Below are 25,358 nucleotides of genomic sequence, written 5' to 3'. Positions count from 1 at the left end.
GTTCACACTGGCTTTGACTCAGCCATGTAGAGTGGGCAGCTGACAGGAGCTCAGTGAGGTATCTGCACACTGACTGGTTATTTTCACCACTTTTGTGTTCGGTATCAGCTGTGGATCTATGACTGTGAGACAGATAGAAGTGATGACCCCCCCAACACTGGGTGATCAGGCTCCCAAAGCACCTGAGTCATAGGCTCATGCACGATACTTTTTCCATCAGTTTTAGATGTTAAAGCATTTAATATGGTCTCTGTTTTATAATGGGTCCCAGTTTAAGGGTTTATCGTCTAGTTTATGCATTCAATCTTATTGTTGACACTACAGCTGGTCCTCTCTTTTCAGAAGACCCCAAGCAGGAGCATTTATTTAACACACCCACAGTTACTGTCAAGATGGTTTTAGTTACGACAAGTCCAAGTGGGTTAATCTTAAATAGGATTTCTCAGGAACTGCCTTAATGATCCATTAAAACATTGTCCTGAACATTGACAAAGCCATTATAACCTTTCTTTGTCATAAATATAGTAATAAAAATAATGATTCACTTGTACCTTCTGTAGATCATAAGTAAAGTTACTATGTCATTGAAAACTCTATGGGGGTGAGATTACAGGTCCAGTCTTGTGGTGATACTGCTTTGACTGCAGAAACATTTAGACTGAGAGAACAGAACTAGACGCCTTTCATTGACGCTGCCTGGACAGAAAAGAAAAAAAAAAAAAAAAGAAAACTCTAGTCACAATGTAGCTGTAGCTTTTGAAAACGTTCAAATGAATGTTTGTGTCCATTTTTGGGACTTCTTGTCTGGGAAGTGATTGGGTTTCTCTCCTCAGGAATGAAGTGCTGGAAACAATGGGTTATAATGGGGTTAACATCTTTCCTGCAAACTGCCTGAGAATTCCTCCTTTCAAAGTCACCAAGCTCCTGCATTAATACGTACGTCCCAGCCACACCGAACAATGAAGCATCTATGCAGATTTTAAATAAAATAACATGCGGAAAGGGGATCCTTCCCTTTAGCATCTATACCTTCCTTCTTGGGTTCCAGAAGCCTCCACCTGGTGCAGACTTGTGCACCCACCAACTTAAGCCAATTAATTTCTGTTAAATCCTCTCTTGCCCTTCTCCATCAGTCACATTTTTTTTATTGCAACGCTTACACAAGTATGCAGGCACACAAGTTTCTCTATTGGCGGACCTCTCAGGTACTGTATCGTCCATCCATGAAATTCATGCACTTACTGCTTCCATTATACTCAGTAGGCTAGTACGCTACAGAACAGACAATAGACTTTTTCACGGCCGTGCTGTATAATTAATGTAATTATAGATGTCTAGGACAAGGTAATGTGTGGACTCTGTAACCACCAAGTGCCTTCAACCCACTGTGAGCACAAAGAAGTTATTCTCAGCATCTTCCTTCAAAGAAACTCTGCCAAGGCTGTCTTGAGTAGTCGGACATCTGTTTATATAAAGCGGACTGCCATTTATATACTGTACGTCTGCTGTCAGTGTGTGTGTGTGCGTGTGTGTGCGTGCGTGTGTGTGAGGGGGGAAGGTGAGGCCAGCTGACTTATCCCATGTGACCTCTATAGTCTTCTCAAAGGGCTCATCTGTCTGCCTTGTTTAATTATCTTTGAACACACACACACATGCACACAGACACACGCGTGTGCACACATGCAAAGGTCAGGGCTGCAACTGAACCTTGCCACACCATTGCTGCACCCCTTCCCTTCCTCCTTCCCCCATCCCCCAATTCCTTCTCTTCAGTCATGGCAGGATGCTGCCGGTTGTCTGCATGTCTCTGCAGAGGATTAAGTTAATTTGACGTGTGTTTGTGCGACTGCGCACATGGAGTCTACACATAAGTTACCACTTACCACTTTTAACACGTTCACAATGACTCTCCTTCTACAAATAGGAAATGTGATATATCATAATTTAGACTTGTTTCTATGACATGAGGGAATTGTATTCCCATAAAAGATCCTGCAGACAAAACAGCTGAAGAGAAATAAGTTTATAATACAATTCTTGAAATATGAATCCCCTCTTACTGGATGTCTTAACCCAGTGTGTAAAGACAATACAGGTACTTGCACTTCTGTCAGAAAGTGAACATATGTAACCGAGAACAGTATCCTATTAAAATCAAGACAATCAAGCCTTAAGTCTTCTTTATACTCGCGCGGACGGCAACCGCGCTGACGCCACTGCGGCTATCCCGCACGCAGTTTGCCTTTATGCTCGAGCGCAACCCATGCGCGCTGTTTTGAAAGTGTGCTGCAGTTCTCCCTCCAAGTCCGGGGTGTCGCTACGGCTGGTATTGGCTAGGACGCCACGGGGTGGAGTTTCCTCTGCATTTTGTGGCCATTTCCGGTAGTCGCGTTTACTTTCCTTTCCGTAACAAGGAACAAAGCAACAACAATGGCGACCGCGACAGAACAAATGGACCTAGATCACCCGATGAAACGTTTAGTTATGCTGCAAAATCGATCGAGAAGGCGGCGGCGTAGGTGCTATGTGTAACCGGGAGGAACTCTGATTACATCATCACAGCATGTGAGTAAAACGGACCAATCACGAGAGATGCGCAGAAAATTTTTTTGCCATGCGGGCATTGTCGGCCCCGCGACCGTGGGAGTATAAAGAGGCCTTTAAACTCAACTCCGGCATTACAACATACTACAGCTGAGGCTGATAATTCTTCACATTATATTAAGTACTGGCTGCCTTTACAGGTGATATAATTACATTTCAGCAAACATTCATTCACATTTGGCTGGCCCAGATGAAGAGACACCATCAAGGCCTAAGCAAGAGAGCGGTAAATTTGCTTCATTTTCCATGCAGGGAGGTTGGTATTCTGGGAGGAAACTGAGATGGGAGGTGGTGTTTAGTCTTGGCCCAAGGGCAAATCTTGAGGTGTTATGTCTCGCTGTCTCCTTGTCTTTCAGCCTTTCATGAACTGGTTTCTTCCCCTGTGTCACACCGCCTCCCCAACCCTCACATCTCACTGCTTTCACAGTCAGTGGCAAAGCCATCCACTCAGGAAGCACTGTGAAACATCAGATTGAACTTCCTGCAGAAATCAATACAATCTCCAGCACACTCACAACTGAGTGCACACAATGCAGTCGCTCTTTCATTTATTTCTACACTTTTTGTGAATTCACACTTTGTGGAAAGCACTTTAAAACAACAGCTGGATCAGACTCTTTCATTAGAGATGTTCCAATGACGTGGAGTCAGCTGTCAGTGTCCTAATCAATCAACTGAATAGTAACGTGTCAGTCAGCCACCATCTTTAAGTACTTAGTGTGGAAGCATCACTGTTGCTATTGGAGCCCAATGTCATCATGATATCCCGTCAACAAATTTTCTGAGGTGAGCAGAGGAAGAAAAAAAATATATACCTGTATTATTTTCACTACAGTTCATTGTATGTGTAACGATACAAATAACAATGTAAAATACCTGTTAGCACAGATTGGTTTCATGAGCAAATCACACTGCCTTTCCCCATTTCTAATACTCATTTCATATGAGTTTTTCAAGCATTTGTTTTGGATAAATGGATGACTCTATGGATCAACTGGTGATTCATCCATTTCTCCTTCCTCCTCTCCTCCCCATGGCAGTAATGAAATGATAGATCTTTGATGTTGATGGAGGCTGAAGTGAAGGGATGACCTCACAGCCACCTAATCACCGCAGAGGGACAAGCAGGCAGCTAATGTGTCCATTAGCTTTCCATTTGACGAAGGAGAAACCAGGCTGGCTGTGAGAAAGACAGAGTGGGAGAAAGATGGAAGGGAGGACAATAAATTTTACGGCATCAATTTGGTCCCTTGACAGACTGATGCTTTAACTCAACTCAATTTGATCGACACACTGTACAGTATATTCTGCTGCTTTTGAGGCATGCTGCATTTACTGGCCTTTTTGTACGGTTGCCGAGACGGGTCACAATAATTGCGAACGCCACAACAAATGCAAACGCCACAACACAACAACATTAACACACAACGGAAATGCAAAAGCCGCAACATATGGAATTTGATCCACAACATAGTGGCTGTCAAGCTCCTTACATTTTTCCATGCAATATCCCCGCTTGAAAGGGATAGAATCGTCTACTCAGAGGTTTCACTACAATTCACTCAAAATGACCAGGTAGCTTTCCTTTTCTTCCTTTTATTTGTGTGCAGTTTTAGGACATGTCAACAAGCCATTAGCCGTTAGCCTCTAGCCTCTAGCCCCAGCCTCTGGTCTCAGGTGAAAAACCTTCAAATCAAAGAAACATTCAAAAAATTGAATTATGTACATAATGTCATTAATATTTCCAATAGCTATACACAAAATACAAGAGAAACACCTGAGACAATACATCCTGTGACACCTGACCTATTCCATTAAATTGAAAATTAAGTGCAAATCCGGCAACCCACTGTCAATTCTTTCAGCCTGTTTGAAGTATGAATCTATGAAAGTATGAAAGTAAGTATGAATCTCACTTTTTAATATTTATTCTTAGTCTATTTTTTAATGCCTTTTAACATGTCTTGAGTTTTTAACTGTTCTATTTAATATATTAATTACTTTTAAATCTTAGTAACTGATTAGCAAGATTTTAATAAAATAAACTTCATACACACAGTATGAACATGATGTACGAACATTCAAAAATACTAAATGTTCAATCAATCAATTTCACTACATTTCAATAAATTAGAGACATTAACAAACAATTAGTTAGTTAGTAACAATTAGTTGCACAAGTTTTAATGAACAAGGTTGGATTGATGATTTTTGACAATTCGAAAGTGCTTACTTTCCAAAATAGCTTACTTTCAACTACTTTTCCAACTTTGCTCATCAAAACTTTATTAATCAACTTATTATCTGTTCTATAGAACTAAAGACAGTCCAAAAAAAAAAAGTAAAAGTAAGTCAGAAATGATGTCAACTGCCAAGGTGAACAATGTAAAATGCTTGCTACATCCAATAAACTTGGACAAACAGCAGACCTCTCTCTGGCTTCAAGGCCCCCTCTCTTCACATTGGTGTGTGTGGTTTGACTACTGAGTTAAAGCTCTCCCTCCTACTTTACGTCTCTTTTGCACTTTCTCAGCTCCCAGAATTCAACAGTTGAACAAAACGGAATGGAAAGTGCCAGTGTGTGCTGGCCAGCCAACTTGATTTTGGGATTCCCAGCAACCTGCATTGAACAAATGGCCCTCTTTGTGCTCTGCCATCACAAAGATATACACCACAGTGAAAACAAACAAACTAACTAACAAACAAAAAACACTTTCTACTACTTAACTTTCCTTATTCCTCTTCTTATTCTACCAGGCCATGATGGCTGGGCAAGTACTTTTGAACATGCATTCCACCATGGCCAAAATACTGTACATACTCACTCTCACCATGTAGAAAAATAATCATTTTAACAACCTGCAATCAAAGTTCACTTACATCCATTATCAAAACTTAAAAAAAAAAAAAACATTTTATTTGAATTGTGCATGGTTGTAAAACAATATCAAATGATTAATCATAGTCTCACATTTTCCAAAACCTGCCATTTTAACAGCACTATGTAGACATTTTATATCCACGAAAGCCCTGGTTGTTGGTATTGGAAAAGGTAACCTGCTTGTTAGTGTTTCTAATGTACAGCAATACATGAGAGCCAAAATTTTATATTGTAAACATTTTTGCCATGTGTGGTATACAGACTTTACACCGCGATCTGATGGTCTTGATCGGTATCGGCCGATAATTAGCATTTTATGATGATCGGCTTTAATGTCATAATAATCCGATCAATGACTCCGCAAAAGACATTTACTCCGCGTCGCCATCGTGTACAGTATATTTGAATCCAAAAGCTAGTTTATTTTTAGCCTTGTCGTGTGTCTTTTGACGTACTACTGTAAATATCTGACCGCCACTAAAGTTATTTTTAAAAAAACATGTCGGCGATGTGGTACAGACAATACGTCTGAGACAGACAACACGTAATGCCTGGATCAGACTACAAGACAAATTTGGTCTTCCACGATTGTCAGACTACTGCAATAAAATCTTGTATTCCGATACCACCACATCCCGTCTTTTACGATCACTGGGCTACTGGATACACTCGTTACCATGGCGACTACAACAACAATGGATCGCGTCGCATGTATGATAAAAACAAAACGGGAAAAAACGTAGTGGTGGTCACCGTTGCTCGGGACAGGACTTTAATTCAAGGATTGCTTGAGGTATGTTCACATACTTGTCATACGATATGGCTCGCAGACAGGCAACAAAACGTCATGTAGCCTAGCAAGCTAGTCCTAGCACGAACCAACCTTTATGGAGCCAAGGCACATATTTTACAATTGAAAAATCTCACAGCACACCAACAAAAAAAAACGTCAAAAAAAGTGGATTCATTAATTACTGTATGTACTTCCTGCCATCTAATAGAAGACCATTCATTTGTTCTGTCTGTCACTATGCCTCATGGCATAAATAAATGAACAAAGATACATTATTTCTTGTAAATAAATATTTTTTGGAGCAATTAAGTAACATTTTAGAATTTCTCACCGCACACCGGAAGAGTGCTCACGGCCCAACTAATGTGCCATGGCACACTGGTTGGGAATCACTGGACAAGAGAATCAGTATAGAGTACAGTATATACAGTAAAGTATAGAGTACAGTATATACAGTAAATGAACAAGTCATTTAAAGAGACACATTGCTCCATCTTGTGATCGGATCGGTGATCGTTTTTTTAAACAAGCTGATCGGTGATTGGCCCCAAAAATCCAGATTGTGTAAAGCCTGGTTGTATATTGATGAGTTTCTGCAATGACACTGTGATCGGAGGTTCACAGATGAATTGTTCAATCATTCAATAGTGCCAACAAGGTTTACACTCTTGACCAGGAAGCATTGTGTTTTAGCTGAAATAACAAAAACCCATGTCGAAAAGCACCTCTGACAGTCATGAAGAGACAGCCAGACACAATCTACAATGTTAACACAGCTCTGACCGGGCTTTATTGACTCAGAATATGTTTGTGTGTCTTCATACAGTGGTGCTAATGAACTTTGAGCCTCATCATGCGGCCTTAGCAGCCGTCTGTGATAGTGGAAACACAGTCGGCTGCTGCATTGATGTTGTTTTCTGCCCTTGACCAAACAACCGGTGTTTTCCACCCTGAACTCGTGGCTTTACAGCTTCACACACGTACTGCATGGGCCACCTCATTGTTGACTGCCGGCTGTTTACAGGGTGTGTTGAACAAAGTCCCATTCAGACTCCTAACCTGACACTCAGGACTTCCTTATATAAATAGTACTGAGGTCTTTCTGTGACACGTTTAAAATATATTTTGTGGTGTTTGTGCCACAGAGAACAGCAACAACCACTGACATTTCTTTTTCAGTCTGATTAGGTTGATTAGGGGGTGCGGGGGGAGTAATGCTGCAGACAGTCAGACACCACCATGGTATAGAGAGAGGGAGGGAAAAAGCGATCATGGATTGACTTTAGAGTGTGTTTCAAGGTGCCAGACAGTCTCTCTCTCTCAAAGTGGGCTAGCTGGAGCATTAAGGCAATGCAGTCTTTCTTTCATGCTTGGAGAGAGTTGAATCATTAAGTGAGGGAGACCAGTGGCTAGTGTGAGTGTGTTTATGCTTGTGAGCCTAATGCACCGCCTCCACGCAGCACACAGCTCCCTGGCCCTGCATTATCCCAAATGCTGCTGCAGTGATTGGAGCTCTAATGTGGTTGCTAAGCAAATGCAGTCATCCTGGACTAAATCAGAATGGGAAAGACGGCTTCCTGGCGGGCTGACTGGTGGGCTGGACCTCAGCTAACATGAGTCAGACAACACGCACATGCACAGCAACAGATGATGCTCAGGAATTAGCTGCATTAGCTAGTTTACTCTACAAACTAAAAGCTGTCTTTTAAAATCTACTGGTCAATGAATTAGTGAGCAAGCACTTTTTTGCAGCTAATCTTATTCGATTGCAGAAAATATTAAATAAATGATGTTTTTCCACATATTCCAAGAAATTATATTCTCACACTTCTGCAATGCGTAAACATACCCTGTCTGGGTTTTAAAAAAAACTAAAAAAACAGAACAATAGGATGAAACATAAATGCAAAGCTTCAACTAGCTAAACCTCTTAAGCCTTAACATGCTTAAATTTAAGAGCAAACTTTAGTGTAATTCATTCACTGCAGCAAAGTGATTCTTTTTGAAAAATATGAGCGTCTCAAATTCTCCAAGGGGTACCAAATTTTAGTTATGCAGCACTAAAGACGTGTCAACTTTTGCCACCTTTGTGGCACACCATTCACTGCCAGTCAAGCATATATGGTATTGCAGTATTTACGAGGAAATAATTTTTTCACCTTTCTTGCCAACACGTGTGTGAGTGTATCTGCTGCTAGCTGCACCAACTGCAATTTATAGGACCGTGTACAATTATCAAAAAATATTTATCTTGTTACTACAGTGCGGTGAGGAAAGTTAAAAAAAATAATACTAATTCTTCATTAGACATCAAATTGTCTGAAAATTATATTTTTGAGCACTACTGTCTATAAATAAAACGACAATAAAAAAAATCTATCCAATTCATCTAACTATTGAAGCTCCATGTTTTTTTCTACAGGATGCATGATTTGCAAACGTGTAGTATCGTAGGACAAACTGACGTGCGTTTTTGTGCACACTGCATGATAGAAATGGTAAAAGGGAGTAATTGGCTGTGTCATCAATTCCGAAAAATCCCTTCCAGTAAAAAAATTGTTTGATTGGCTCGTTATGGTCACGCGAACACAACAAGGGCTACTGCAGTATTGAATATACTGTGGCTGTGTAAACAGTGTGACAGCAGCCTATGTGAGAAAAATCCTATTTTATCTTTATTTAACAGAAATTGACCGCGGGTCCGTACGAGACCTTGACTTGGCCTGGACTCGGACTGCGGTCCCCGCCTTCAAGATACTGTACTTTGAGAAGTACTGTTTCCACAACTTCCTTGGTTTGAAGCACTAACTCCATTTGAATTTAAACAAATAGTTAAACAGTCTCTTGTGGAAACTACATCGTGAGGTATCTATATACAGTGGGTACGGAAGGGACGCCCTTAAATTTTTCACTCTTTGTTATATTGCAGCCATTTGTTAAAATCATTGAAGTTAATTATTTTCCTCATTAATGTACACACAGCACCCCATATTGACAGAAAAAAACTTAATTGTTAAAATTTTTGCTGATTTATTAAAAAAGAAAAACTGAAATATCACACAGCCATAAGTATTCAGGCCCTTTGCTGTGACACTCATATATTTAACTCGGGTGCTGTCCAGTTCTTCTGATCATCCTTAAAATGGATTTACACGTTGATTGGAGTCCAGCTGTGTTTGATTATACTGATTGGACTTGATTAGGAAAGCCACACACCTGTCTGTACAAGACCTTACAGCTCACAGTGCATTTCAGAGCAAATGAGAATCATGAGGTCAAAGGAACTGCCTGAAGAGCTCAGAGACAGAATTGTGGCAGGGCACAGATCTGGCCACGGTACCAAAAAGATTCTGCTGCACTTAAGGTTCCTAAGAGCACAGTGGCCTCCATAATCATGAAATGGAAGACGTTTGGGACGATCAGAACCCTTCCTAGAGCTGGCCGTCCGGCCAAATTGAGCAATCGGGGGAGAAGAGCCTTGGTGAGAGATGTAAAGAAAACCCCAAAGATCACTGTGGCTGAGCTCCAGAGCTGCAGTCGGAAGATGGGAGAAAGTTCTAGAAAGTCAACCATCACATTAGCCCTTTACCAGTCGGGGGTTTATGGCAGTCTGACACATGAAAGCCCACATGGAGTTTGCTAAAAAAACACCTGAAGGACTCCAAGATGGTGAGAAATAAGATTCTCTGGTCTGATGAGACCAAAATAGAAATTATTGGCCTTAATTCTAAGTGGCATGTGTGGAGAAAACCAGGCACTGCTCGTCACCTGTCCAATACAGTCGGAACAGTGAAGCATGGTGGTGGCAGCATCATGCTGTGGGGGTCTTTTTCAGCTGCTGGGATAGGGAGACTGGTTGCAATCGAAGAAAAGATGAATGCGGCCAAATACAGGGATATCCTCGACGAAAATCTTCTCCAGAGTGCTCAGATCCTCAGACTGGGCCAAAGGTTCACCTTCAAAAAAGACAATGACCCTAAGCACACAGCTAAAATACCGAAGGAGTGGCTTCAGAACAACTCCATGACTGTTTTTGAATGGCCCAGCCAGAGCCCTGACTTAAACCCAATTGAACATCTCTGGAAAGACCTGAAAATGGGTGCCCACTAACGTTCACCATCCAACCTGACAGAACTGGAGAGGATCTGCAAGGAGGAATGGCAGAGGATCCCCAAATCCAGGTGTGAAAAACGTTTTGCATTATTCTCAAAAAGACTCATGGCTGTATTAGCTCAAAAGGGTGCTTCTACTAAATACTGAGCAAAGGGTCTGAATACTTATGGCTGTGTGATATTTCAGTTTTTCTTTTTTAATAACTCTGCACAAATTTTAACAATTCCGTTTTTTTTTTCTGTCAATATGGGGTGCTGTGTGTACATTAATGTGAAAAAAAATAACTTAAATGATTTTAGCAAATTACTGCAATATAAAAAAAGAGGGAAACATTTAAGGGGGTCTGAATACTTTCTGTACCCACTGTATCTGCAGTTCAGGAAAGAAACACATTTTATCAATCAATAAAGGATAGTGACATGTTGATTAGTCTAGCCAAAGCCCCAGCCCTCTCTCCGATTACCCATCAGCCCGCCAGCCACCAGCTCTTATTTCCAGTAAAGTGAGATGGCAACTCGGGCTCAACTGTCTGTCCGAGTAGGAGATAGCGGTGTAAGATGGGGGACGGGTTGGGTTTAAGGGTTGGATCCTGAGTGCAGCTTTAATTAGAGCAGCAACCGCTAAGGTTACCAGTCAACATTGCACATTCTTGTTAGAAGACCTGAGAGGTCTTCGGACAGCAATTAGCATGTGTTGAAGTCAAAAGGTTGTGATGAGTAGTGCCAGGATGTACCAACGTGGATCCACTTTCAACAAGTTTGCGGTAGTATGCGCTTGTGCGTAAGAGCACAGTGTCATCTACTTTTAGCTTCACACTTTAGGTGTCAAATTTCCCACTTAACGCCCAGACTACTGGCTCAGTTTAACACTCGAGTTAAGATTTGATTTACACATGCAAACATTGGAATTAAAAGATTTTCAATTGTTTTACCGTACTGTTACGACTGAGGTCATAAATTAAGTGTTTCGGTGGCTACTTGGGACTTGAGGAAAGTGGGGAGAATGTTTCATGTCATGTCCTGGACACCCCAAGACGGGGCATAACAGTGCATTTCATTTGCCCACTGAATTGAATGAATACACTCCAAGTCAGGATCTCTGATGGGAGGTATGGCTGAACCTGGATAGTTAATACTCCCCCGCCAGAATAACTTTTAATAGGAATAATGAATAAAGAAGCTCTGGTGAATGTTGACTATGCATATAGCAAAAAGCAAATGGGTTGATTGATAAGAATATAGTGTGTATCACAAATAAAAATGTTCAAACAAATGAACAAACTTACTTTCCAAAGAAAGACCAGAATAGTGTTGGTGAAACATAAGTGGTGTTAGAAATATTGACATTTTAGCCATTCACTTTAAAGGCTTCTTTATACTCACGCGGGCGGCGACCACGCTGACGTCACTGCGGCTTTCCCGCACACAGTTTGCCTTTATACTCAAGCGCAACCCAAGCACGCAGTTTTGAAAATGTACTTCAGTTCACCTCCAAGTCGGGGGTGTCGCTACGGCTGGTATTGGCTAGGACACCACAGGGTGGAGTTTCCTCTGGATGTTTTGGCCATTTCCGGTAGCCGTTTTTACTTTCCTTTCCGTAACAAGGAACAAAGTAACAACAATGGTGACCGTGGAAGAGTGTCTGCTCGAACATATGGACCTAGAGGACCAGAGGATAGGTTTAATTATGCTGCAAAATCGATCAAGAAGGCGGCGGTATATAGAACCAAGGGTCAAGCGGAGGACGTCATCACAGCATGTGACTAAAACAGACCAATCACGAGAGATGAACTCCGCGGCATTCTACTCGCAGCAACAATTTTTGCAGTGTGTGCGTCAAGTGACGCAGAGGGGCCGCGCGGGCCAATTCGTCGGTCACGTGATGCAATGCGGGCGTTGTCGGCCGCGTGAGTGCGGGAGATTAAAGAGGCCTTAAGTGACCAGTTAGATAGGGATGTTTTCAACTAAACAAAACAAACATTAAATCAATTGTCCTTTTAGCAGTTAGTTTATATGACAAAAGAATTTTACTTCCATAACTCAAAATGAAATATACACTATGTAGAATATTAAATAATACATTTTGGGATAAGACGAGGAAGACAAGCAGTTGGTGCACATACAGGTATGTGTGGTACTCGACTGGCCATTGACTGTTTAAATGCAAAACTTTTCAAAACTGTAAAAAAACAAATCATCCTATGCTTGGTAGATTGTTGTCTAAAACAATAACAGTGAATGTTTCTCTGACTGTTTGCTCTATTGCACAATAATAATATTGTACAATTGATACATTAATAAAGAAAACAATTAGAATCTCAGATCGATTATGCGACTTTATGGCTGTTCTGCAGGAAATAATGAAGAAAAAATAATACTTAATAATTAACAGCAATAAATGATATTATTAATGGCGGCACGGTACTGGTGAGCACATCTGCCTCACAGTTCTGAGGACATGGGTTCAAATCCCGGCCCCGCCTGTGTGGAGTTTGCAAGTTCTCCTCGTGCCTGCGTGGATTTTTTTCATGGCACTCCCGTTTCCTCCCACTCCCAAAAACATGCGTGGTAGGTTGATTGAAGACTCTAAATTTCCCGTAGGTGTGAATGTGCGCGCGAATGGTTGTTTGTTTATATGTGCCCTGCGATTGGCTAGTGACCAGTTCAGGGTGGACCCCGCCTCCTGCCCGAAGTTAACCGGGATAGGCTCCAGCAAGCCCGCGACCCTTGTGAGGGATAAAGCGGTACAGAAAATGGATGGATGGATATTATTAATACTTGTGAGTTATTTGCTGAAAAAGGTTGAGATAGTAATAACAAATAGGTTGAACTGTTCCTTTAGCTGGTACCACGTGATGTGGTACAGCCCTGAAGAAGTGTGTTCTGCTGTATGAGCCGTGATGAAGGCCTCGTGTGGGCCTGACCTGATTCCAGCAGAGCATCGCGTGCCTGACCAGAGCGTCTCTCTGTTCTTGTCCTCTTTCTCTTTCGCATCCACCCATCCAACCCACTCTCACTTGCCCACTCCCCCCCTCTCTCATCCATTCTTCTGTCGCTCTCTTTTCCCTCTCTTTCCCCCCACATTACAGTGTGACTCACCACCCATGCTGCACAATTCACTGAAACACACTCTCTTTTGCACACACACATGTGCTCTCCCCCCACACACACACTGCCTCTCCGGGCTCGCTGTGCGCTTACCCCAGTAGAAAGTAACGGAACAACTTCACAGGAGCTGTACAACATACAAAAAGAAGGGTCACTGTGTTTTAATGTTCAAAAGAGGGGAATATACGTACAGTATGTTGATGATTTCACAGAAGAATAAATTAGTCAGCGCATACTAGCAATGCAAACCGCTAGGAAACAGGCAGGAAATCTTTCATCTTTATAGAGACATATAATAGTTAGTTCCTTAGATAGGTATGTATTTAGGTAATTGTAACATGCATAGTATAGTCAATGAGCAGTCTTGAGGCCCCAGTTTAACCTGCCAAGTTGCCATTGGAAGGAGGCCAGCTTGAAGCGGAGGGCGTGACTCTGTCACGATTCACGTTTCACAGGGCAGGTGGAAGGCTCGTGTGTGAGTGTGAGTGTGTGTGTTTGAGCTGTAATCTGCAGTGGCAGTAGCTTTTCAATGTGGCAAAATGTGCCCACACAAATTCACCAAATGATGATGATGAGGATGATTAAACCAAAAGAAGAAAATGCCTTGCTTGGATTCGTAAGCATATTTAGCAAGCGAGGAGAGCCATGTGCTTCACAAACTCAACCAGTCTCTCAGTGTTGCAACTTGAAATTAAAGAAGCAGCGGTATGGTCCAGCTCTCAGGCTGCGCTGCGTCTATGCTCTGCCTCATTGCAAACACTGGAGCGTTCAATAAACCCTCACCACCCATTCATCTTTCAGAGGTCCTGTTGTTGGGAGGGATGATCCAAGGCCTGTCATCCCCAATTACCCAGATGTGGGCCTCTATCCCTCTCTCTAATCCCCCCTTTCTCTCTCTCTTTCTTCTCTTACTGTCTTGTGGTTAGGACACAAAAAGATAGCGGGCAGCAACATCATTGTTTGGGAGCCTGATATAAGGGTCATTAAGGCACATACTGTATGGGTGCTGCCTAATCCTGCTGTTTTCTTTCAAGTCGTTTTTGATATAGTGTAATTATCAGTGCTCAGCATAACCCTGTACAGTAGCATTTGTGAATTGAGATGTATTGATGTAGAGGAGCAGAATGGCAATGGCTTTAAGACAATCCCAAAATGATGTCCTTGAGATACTTATTTCCCTTAGTGGATGCAAAGGGAAACAACAGGTAGCTGCTTTAAAAATGTTACACCCGCTGGAACTCAAGATGACTTGGATTGAAAAACAGCATACTGTTCATTTACCTAAAACAAAATAATCAGGTAGACTTTTGTCAGCCTTACTTTACAATCACAGCGTGATACGTCTCTATATGCTTCAAATGATAGGCTTGCTATTTTCTACAAGGATTGACCATGTAAAATGATATATAACTGTGTTAAACTCATCCGCTTTATTTCAAGACTATTGAAGTAAAAAGCAGGTTTTTTTGGAGAAGGAACAAGAGGACATGGACAAGCAGAAATATTTTTGAGCCACAGACTTTCACCTTGGGCAACACATCATGAAGGTTTATTGCTTTGAAAGATATGGATGGTTTTCTTTGACTCTGCTCCATTGCCTTTCTCTCATTTGACTGTCATTTCCAGCCAGAAGTCATCTTTATTCTCTCTTGGAAAGATGGTCAGCAAAACCAAAAATAGAGACATGTCTACCCTCACAACAGTGGGCTTTGTTGTACCGAACTGGTGATCTGGCGCCTTTCTGGAGGCCAGCAAACAACACCGGATGCAGCTGATGCTTTCCTTTTGTGACAGAAACATCATGTACAGGGTAGCTCCACTTTTTTCACCTGGCTTTTTGTGTTCCAACTGGATCATCTACTGTATGTGGGCAGCCTTATGAGGCTGACCAATGCTGGTTAAGGGGAGAAAGGACAGGCTGCCACCAGTGCTGCGTCTTTAAAAACTCTACCCAAGCTGCTTATGAGATTACCAGGGCTGCAAACTAGGTAATCGCCCCTCAGCACGAAGGGGCTTATATACCAACTGCAAAGTACACACAATTCATTTCCAGCGCCACCTCTCCCTGCTCGCTGCGTTAATCCGATTCTTGCTTTTTCTGTTTTGTTCTCACTAGTATGCGAGTGGGTGCTGTTGTTTACTGCCCATTTGTTTAGATGCACTTACGCATATGGTTTTTGTATGTGCGAGTGGCAGGAAGTGCAAGCAGCGTGTTTGCTTCAATAATCATTCAACTCCTGCCAACTTTTGCATGGTGGCACCAGTGCAAGGTTTATGAGTTGAGTGGAAAGTAAATATACAAAAGGGAGAGAAATATGCAATAAGTATACAAAGTTCAACAACAACAAAAAGCTACATAATTGAAAGAAATGTCTAATTGTACACAAATTGCTAAGAAAAAACACAATCCACTATATCTACTATATCTTTTAATGTTGACACAGGAGAGTAGGACCAGGCCAGAGAGTAGCACTGGGGGTTAGTTTTGGCACACAGAATGGTGCTGCTCTGGAAAGGGAACGTGAGCCAAAAAAATAGTGGGTAGGCAGGCATTACATTTTCCTTCTGGAGCCAAGACAAAATCTTCAACACCTCCCCCCCCATATTGTTTAGCAACACAGGGGATCTTGAAATAATTGCTCACGCAGAGAGCTATTGCTTTAAAAGCAGCATCACATTTGGACAAAGACGGGAAATCTTTCATCAAATACATAGTCTTTCTAATATATTAGTAAAACTAATAGTCTTCTGTGCTACCCTGACTTGCTATGGTTCCGATGTGGTTTGATGAACATTGCAAAGCTGATGCCCAATTAGAAAAAAAACATCCAGGAAAAAGTGAGTTTATTTTCTTTCTTGTGTGTTCTGGAGACAACACCCCCTTCCTCAATGTTCCCTTCTGAGCTCATATGCTTCCCATCAGGCAAAGTGATCTGGATGACGTCAGTGTGTACGTGTGTGTGGTGTGAGTGCATGGAGAATGGCAGAAAAACCAGTCCTGCTTTCCAGATGTGAGAGGAGAGGGGGAAATGTGGAGAACAGGATGGACGAAGGCGAGTTTAAGCCACAAACTGTAATGGAAAAATGGTTGCCCCTGTCGTTTCCATTAGTTTTGCCATCAATGTGGAAGTAGGATGGACCATGTAACCCAATGTCACCTAATGTCCAACCAGTTTCCTCGTTTGCTCATTTTGCAAGGAATCTCTTATACAAATATGAATATTCCTTCCTTCCTCGTCCTCAAATATTTTGGCATCCTCGAGTCCTCCTTCAGAACAAATACCCCTCTCAGAAGTCACAACAGCTTCTTTCTGAGGTGCTCAGTGTTAACCAGCCCCTACCAGAATAGTGACGGCTGTGAGTGAAGCCAAACATTTCTGTTGCCATGTTATTCAACCTGACCCTTCAATGACCTCGCTTTGGCCCGGGCACTGTGGCAGTTAAATGGGAGACATAAAAAAAGGGCAGTGACCTCTAGTCATTAAATGACATTTGGCTCAATTCAGCCTTTGAGTGCCCCTCCCTTGATTACTTCTCAAGACAGTGTTTGTAAAGTGAGCCAACATTTCTAACAGCCAGACACAGTCAACCCTCTGTGACTCCCTGCTTCTTTCTATTTTCACAGTCGTTCAGTAAAGCATTCGAGAGGTGGTTTGGGCTATTTGTGAGGTCAGCAGGAGTCACCACCTTCTATGAAACCTTGAGATGCTAACCCTAGCCACACCACACAATTCCATTTGATTTTTCCATTGGAATAATTGAGGAGCTAATGAGGTCCCAGTCCAACAGCAAGCCAATTGTAAGTGACATTGCAGAAAAATACAAATCCTCCAGCAAAAGAAACTGTAAAACCACAGTTTTACTTGCTATAGGAAACTGTAGATTTCTGTGCGGAAGGGTGGAAATCAGATGCCAGAGACTATATTATTGACAGCACTATTCCAATGACTTGATGAGAGTTAGTGTTTGGAGCCTTGTTGTTTTAGACTCTAGGTTTATATGACTCCAGGGTCAACTGGTCATGTTTTACAGGGGTGGAGGCTAGTTCACAGGCAGCTCAGGCCCCTCTCATGCCATCTGGCAGTCATAAAAGCAACCCAGTGAGCCTGACTTTTGTACTGTTTAATGGGACTCTATGGGGCTGAGCTAAGCTGGAAGAAGATGCAGCACTTGTTTGGTCCTTTATGCCTGACTTTCTAGCTAGCAAGTCTAGATTAATTTGTGTTAGAACTGGTGGAGTTCATGTTTCTCCCCCCCCCCCCCCCCCCCCCATATTCAACTCAAAATCACATTCTGTATAATTTTAATCAGTCCAAAAAGAGTAAAACATATTAAAAAAAATTAGAAATGAACTGAAAGCCTGTACAGTGATGCAAGAATTGCGGGAATACAAACAAATATCCTTGAACCAGTATTAAGCAGTTTGGTTCATTTTAATATAATGGAGTGGGGAACCCGTTAAAAGCATGAACACTACATGGGTCCTCAAATAGGTAAAAATGAGGTCTGAAACCCTAGTTGGATGAAATAGCATTAAGCATCACACCTCTAGTGTTTTTTTCTCACAACAAAGTCCAGAACCAACAAAAACATTGATGTCAGCGAGCAAGTGCTCTAGCAGACTAGAATTAGATAACACAATTTTTTTTTCTCTGCAGTCTTGAACTTGCATCTCCTTTTTCTTTTTCTGACACTTCCTCTGCTGCTTTCGAGTGGAATCACTTCCACATGCAGCCAGGTTTAGCACACACGACAGATAAGAGAGTGAGAAAGGAAACCTTTGAGTACTCTCAGTGCCACTAGAAATTACATCTCCACCAGCTAATAGGTCACAGACAACTGCTATTCTCAGCCTCAAAGCACAAAACTAGTAAATGATAACATCAACTATGGAATCATGTCTTGAATCGAGGATTCTTCTGGTTTCTTCAAGCATTCAAGTCCAAGCACAACAAATTTGACCAGTCAGAAATGAGGAGATTCCTGCAGAGGAGCTGAATGTAGTCTGTGGTCTTCCAGAGAGGGAGGCCCTGGGCAAAAAAAAAAAAAAAAAAAAAAAAGCTTGAGATAGTGCTTTTGTCACAATTACGGCTAATCCCTTTAGCTGCAGAGAAAGTGAAGACCCCCTATGAACCCACTCTCACAAAGGGGAAGCTATGTGGAGGGGAAAGCCAAGCTAATGGGGTTTGGAGGGGCCCTGTTGCCCCCCTCCCCCTTCGCCCAGAGAAGAGAATATCAGAAACTATCATCTGTCTTTTGTCTTTGCAATCCATCTACCCTTTCAAATGAAAACGTGCCACTTTACAGCCTGCATCTGAAACGTGTTAAGCAGAGAGACATTAGCCAGACCAATCCTGTTATGAGCATCATCAGCTTGGGCAGGGGGGTGCAACGGGGGTGGGCGGAATCTCCTTAAGTGATTAATCACCATGTGAAAGTGAGACCAATTGAAGGATTTCTCCACCTCAAAACACATATACCACCCTCATTTTTGTACAGCATTGTACTCAGGGCACATCAAATGTTGTAGCTTCTCAAAACATTATGCATGACTTTATTATTTTATTTTTTCAAGTACCAAATCTCTGTGTGGTAGTTACTTGTTGGTGCTTATATCATCATATTATCATATTTTCTTTCTGACAGCTTGTCCGCCCCAAAGGCAAGGGGAAAAGGCTTTGATGGGAACTGACTACAGTAAAATATAAAAAGATGTAAAATATTTCCTTGTTCCTTGGTATGAGAACAGTTGTTTGTTAAATGTTAATTAGTACTTTTAGTACTTGAGTGTTAAAAAAAACTATTTGGTCATGTCTCACCCTTATTGCATTCGTAGGTAGTGTGATGGAGAAAAGGAACCTCTTTTTTGCCTTCACGCCTTAACTTACGTGTATAGAGAGAGATGTCAGTGGGGCTCAGTGAGCAAAACCCCCAAAATTAGGAAATGGGGTATACTGTATTGAACTGCGGGTCATAACCTCTCCACGGAGAAGGTAGTCCTGATTGATTTGTGTTATATGTTCTGTATATCACCAGTTAATCCGTGTAGTTGCCTGCACCCTGTTTGCATGATTAATCACTAAAACGCACAAATGCAAATTATCTGATAGTGTGAAGGTACTTAGTGTTAGGTTAATAAGATGTTTGGTTAACATGGCAGCCAACAATGTCTGAGGTTCTGTCTTCTATTGACTATGCGGTAATGATCAATCGCACCTATGCAGCAAACGGATGAAGTGCTCAAACTTTAGCATGAAGCAACATGTGAAGGCTAGATAATGTGTATTCGCTACACCTACTTTCCCCAAGGTCGGGGTTCTCCTTCCCCTTCATCCCATGATATCCTGACTCTTTCCTCATTATAGGATGGGATGTAGCAAGGCCTTTTTATGCTGCTGTTCAAAAGGTAATTACTGCACTTTAATGAGGCTGTCTGGGATTTCACAGGACCCCACTCCCACTACACCTTCATGTGACTAATGCAAAGCAAAAGAAAAATCTAGAACCACCACTGAAAGAGAGACTGCAATCCATTTGACGGCCATGAGAATGAAAAGAAACAGAAAAGTACCCTATCAGAGTGTTTCGGTGTGTGTCAGCACGGCAAAAGCAAATGTATTTAATTAAATTTAAACTTGCCAGTAAAAACCATGACCATGCTTCTATTAAACAACCCTCTCCTTTTTCTTCTTCCATGGTCCTCTGGCATGTTCCTGGTGCTGCTGATCAATAGGTAAGTGTCTATCACTACCTTGCTTTCTACCTTTTTTCCCATTTTTTCCTCCCATTGCTGCAGTCTCAACACTGTGCGAGATATAGCAATGGCTGTCCATTTTCACCTTAATACCACATTACACATGCTTCCAGAGACACTGCTGTCTTTCACGCAATGGTAGTTAACCCTGAAGCTGCAATAAAAGACACCACTCTTTTCAGTCTGACCAAGACAGTCCCGCTACATGTAGACTGTCGGGTAATTGTACGTTTTGGGTGACAAATGCTGCTTTGCTGTCTCACATGCAAAAAACATTGTCAACTGAGATTTTTATGGTAGTTTTTGGAGGGAGGTGCTGCAGCACGGGGAGGAAGGGTGCCGTAGTTCAACCAGCATTACAGACCGATGTGGGTTTAACCAAAATGGCTGGCCGCCACAGGTCTCGGAGAGATGTAGAGGGTGTAACCACAAGCTTCTGCTGTCTTCCACATAGCAGTGTTGCATTCTGCGACCGACAAACTGTTATACATGTTCACACAGCAAAGTTTCGCATTGTTCAGACTCATACTTTACAATGTGACAGTTTATTCACTGCCAACGTTCATTTTCGTTCACCCTTCTGTCCTCTTTGAGCACCTGCAAAAGTTAGCAGACAGACCGTTTTGCCAGTTTGAATAAGAACTGCAATTCTGTTCAGCTTACTAGTCTTCATTTTACAACCCCAATTCCAATGAAGTTGAATGCAAAACAGAATACAATTATTTGCAAATCATCTTCAACCTATATTTAATTGAATACACTACAAAGACAAGATATTTAATATTCAAACTGATGAACTTGATTTTTTTAGCAAATAATCATTAACTTAGAATTTTATGGTTGCAACATGTTCCCAAAAAGTTGGGACAGGGTCAGGTGTTATATCACCATTTCTTTTAACAACATTCAATAAACGTTTGGGAACTGAGGACACTAATTGTTGAAGCTTTGTAGATGGAATTCTTTCCCATTCTTGCTTGATGTACAGCTTCAGCTGTTCAACAGTCCGGGGTCTCCGTTGTCATATTTTATGCTTCATAATGCGCCACACATTTTCAATGGGAGAGAGGTCTGGACTGCAGGCAGGCCAGTCTAGTACCCGCACTCTTGTACTATGAAGCCACGCTGTTGTGACACGTGCAGAATGTGGTTTGGCATTTTCTTGCTGAAATAAGCAGGGGCGTCCATGAAAAAGACGTTGCTTGGATGGCAGCATATGTTTCTCCAAAACTTATATGTACCTTTCAGCATTAATGGTGCCTTCACAGATGTGTAAGTTACCCATGCCATTGGCACTAACACAGCCCCATACCATCACAGATGCTGGCTTTTGAACTTTGCATCCATAACAGTCCGGATGGTTCTTTTCCTCTTTGGAGGACACGACGTCCACAATTTCCAAAAACAATTTGAAATGTGGACTCGTCGGACCACAGAACACTTTTCCACTTTGCATCAGTCCATCTTAGATGAGCTCAGGCCCAGAGAAGCTGGCGGCGTTTCTGGGTGTTGTTGATAAATGGCTTTTGCTTTGCATGGTAGAGTTTCAAGTTGCCCTTACGGATGTAGCGCCGAACAATATTTACTGACATTGTTTTTCTGAAGTGTTCCTGAGCCCATGTGGTGGTATTGTTTACACATTAATGTTGGTTTTTGATGCTGTGCCACCTGAGGGATCGAAGGTTACGGGCATTCAATTTTGGTTTTCGGCCTTGCCGCTTACATGCAGTGATTTCTCCAGATTCTCTGAACCTTTTGATGATATTATGAACCGTAGATGATGAAATCCCTAAATTCCTTGCAATTGTACGTTGAGGAACATTGTCCTTAAACTGTTCGACTATTTTCTTACACACTTGTTCACAAAGAGGTGAACCTCGCCCAATCTTTGCTTGCGAATGACTGCGCAATTCAGGGAAGCTCCTTTTATACCCAATCATAGCACACACCTGTTCCCAATTAGCCTGTTCAAACAGGTGTTTGATGAGCATTCCTCAACTTTCTCAGTCTTTGCCACCTGTCCCAGCTTTTTTGGAACGTGTTGCAGCCATAAAATTCTAAGTTAATGATTATTTGCTAAAAACAATAGGTTTATCAGTTTGAACATTAAATATCTTCTCTTTGTAGTGTATTCAATTAAATATAGGATGAACATGATTTGCAAATCATTGTATTCTGTTTTTATTTATGTTTAACACAGTCCCAACTTCATTGGATTTGTAGTTCCAAATTGTTTTACTTAATGGGTAAAAGTTAACTCCTTGTTTTGGTCCTCTTGAGCAGTCATACTCGCATACGCAAATTGACAAATGATTTACACCAAATTGACTGTATAGCCATGCCATGTACGTAAGACTGATTACTGCTTCCATTTCCCTCAATGAAAGTCAGTAGCATCTCTTAGTAGATCCTTCTGTGCTGGAAAGATGTGCATGTTTTCACTGAAGTATTGTAATTGTAACATACATTTTGCCCTTTAAAGTATGCAGTATGTATTAGTTTGTATTTAGTTGATTATGTGTAAAGAGACTTCTTAAAAAATATTATTATTATTTTATTTTATTATTTTCCCTCTCTAGCTCTGTCTGTCGGAAATGTTATGCATTAACATCACAGTGCTATACCAATCAAGACTAAGGGATATTTTTCACACAGTAGACGTGGATGCCGCCCGACTCAGAACAAATCCCTAGTCATCCACCTTCAGGTAATAATAGATCAGTTCATTTGTGAGATGAGGACAGGACTGCGGGGAAAGTGGAGGAAATATTTAAGTTCAAGGGTCAGGGAGGTCCTTTTTATGTCTCCCCTTCAAAATGCAAATGAGTCTCATAATGTGGTCATTGCTATCCCACAAAAGGGTGGATAGGGCATGTGCTGTTCTGATGCAAAAACTGCACCTGAGGCAGAGAAGACTTGATGTTGACAAATAAAAATGGCTTAAAGGTGTCATATTTTGCCCAACCAACTTGGCTCTGTGGTACCTCAGTAAACGTGAAATCCAGCCCACATTTTCTGTACCGCTAATCTTATGAATTAAAATCCTCCATGCATTCCTGAGTCCCAGACGTTTTTCTGCGGCGAGGCTTGAAATCATGTCATCCAAATTTCTCGAGCTTATCTACGTCACTAGCCAAGGTCTCCGCCTTCCCAATCCGCTCCGAGCCAGCGCTGTCAACATAACAAACGTGTGCTCTCACAAGTGGGTCTACTACACAGAGGCAACCGATCAGAGGCAAGGGGGAAATATGGACAAAGCAGAGACACTGGGTCAACAGAAGTAGCTGTCAGAGGGGCCTTCTCTGGACTTTAGTATGAGAAAACCAACGTGTTTTTTAAAATGAAATTTACACTTTTACACTAAGTCCATGTTAGAGAGTCACTCTATGGAGGTCCAAATAGCCAAAATATGGGAGCTTTAACGCTACTGACATGCTTCTCGGTCTTACTAAGTGTTGGCAAGGATTAAAAAGCCAGCTTTTGATGTAAGAATTACTTTTCTAAAGCTTTCTTTCTGTAAAACTTACTGCAGCCTTTTGATTGCCTCTGTAAGTAAACCTAAGAAAACAACAGTAATTTGGCAGATAAATAGAGTATAATATAGCACATATTTTAATGGCATTTTGGATCTCTTTACCCTGACATCTTCATGTAGACACAGAAGCAGAAAGATGCTACAAGAGATTGTAAAGACAAAGAAAGCTGAAAAAGTGGCGGGAACTTCTTAATGCTGCAGTAAGCTTCAAACAAACACACACGCACGCAAATACACGCACATACACACACACACGCGTTTATCTGACACATGGGCTATATGCACGTCACCCAGGTATATATGTGTGTCTATTCCTCTAGGCCCTCTTTCACTCCACATTGTGTGCGTGTGTGTGTGTGTTTGCGCGCGTGTTTGCACTATATGTCTGTGTGTATGTGGCGGACGCCACACCCTTGCAGTTTTCTCGATCACTCACATTCCATTAATTTTTAATCGCTTTTTCCGCCCGGCACACAGCTCTACTTTGGTTAGTGAGCAGAAAGGAAGTGGAGATGGAGAGACAGGGCAGTAGGAGAGACAAGGAAATGTGGGAGGGATGGGTAAAGATGTGCAAAGACAGAATAAGAGGAGCGGTAAGGGAAATAAAATGGACGAGGAGACGGATGAGTAACTGGTTGTGAAAACTACTTCTACAAACCAGATCCGACACAGGCCAGCACCACAAACTCCTTGCTTGACAAACCCCATTTCACTTTTCTAGCCTCCTGCTGCTCTTCCTCCCAACCTCCCTCCACCCCATCCAACTCTTCTCAGCCCTCCCATTCTTTTCTGCATTGCATCCCATCGTCTCCTTTATCACCGCTGGTGAATAAATGAAAGGGAAAGGCTATCCAGCCTTTGATGGGAAACAGTAGAGTTTCAGCAGACTCGACAGCCCTCTACCATGGAGCACACACCACATTGTCCCCCCCCCCCCCCCTCCCGCTCTCTAAATGAAACATCAAAGGCAGAAGCCTGAACAAGGTGCTGTCTGCACCGCCAGCAATGCCACGCTGCTTCATCCTTGTTTAAAGTCATAGAACATATTTCACAGTTATTGTGACCCTCTTCTTCTGCCTGCGGTCTACTGAGGCTGCAAGTTATGACTAAACGAGAGAGGACTGTACTAAGGTAACACAATTTCAACAAAATATTCAAAACAACATACTGCCGGATGGGTATTGGTTATTCTTGGATTACTATTCATCAAGAATATCGATCGGATGTAACGCCATGGCCATGGATATCTGGAGAGTAAACAGCAGTGTTTTCACAAAGTAGCTGAAGGTTTGCATGAATTAGGCAGCTGTGAGAGGGCGTGAATGAGCTGTGCAGCTCTGTGCCTGCCACTTTGAGGGGGAAAAAAAGTGAACACTACTGTTGAGCGGCCGCAGAGCTGAGAGAGCGAGCTAGAGAGAGAGATGGGTATTAGTGGAGGGGAGGGAAAGGGTGGGAGGGGAGGCGTGAGGATGGAACAGCTGCAGTCTGGGATTCCAGCCTACTGGCTAGACTGCTAAAAGTTATTATTGAGCTCCTGACCAGACTGCCTCCATCATTTGCCCATCCTAGCA

The 25,358-nt window shown here is 42.0% G+C and overlaps 1 protein-coding gene and 1 long non-coding RNA gene across 3 annotated transcripts in view; one reads left to right on the top strand and one right to left on the bottom strand.

Moving 5' to 3' along the window:
• skia (v-ski avian sarcoma viral oncogene homolog a) overlaps nucleotides 1-25,358 on the top strand; it is an 88,485-nt gene that overhangs the window by 12,285 nt on the left and 50,842 nt on the right. The window lies entirely within an intron of this gene.
• Nucleotides 3,272-25,358, bottom strand: part of LOC133486888 (uncharacterized) — a 55,648-nt gene continuing 33,561 nt past the window's right edge. The window contains exons 4-5 of the long non-coding RNA XR_009791147.1: nucleotides 3,481-3,784; nucleotides 3,272-3,385 (exon numbers count right to left, since the gene is read on the bottom strand). This is a non-coding gene — a long non-coding RNA (uncharacterized LOC133486888). The remainder of the gene's footprint in view (nucleotides 3,386-3,480; nucleotides 3,785-25,358) is intronic.

Source organism: Phyllopteryx taeniolatus, chromosome 1 (genome assembly GCF_024500385.1).
Source record: "Phyllopteryx taeniolatus isolate TA_2022b chromosome 1, UOR_Ptae_1.2, whole genome shotgun sequence".
Lineage (NCBI taxonomy): Eukaryota > Metazoa > Chordata > Actinopteri > Syngnathiformes > Syngnathidae > Phyllopteryx > Phyllopteryx taeniolatus.
Note: the sequence above shows the minus strand (reverse complement) of the source record. Positions and strands in the feature narration are given on the sequence as shown.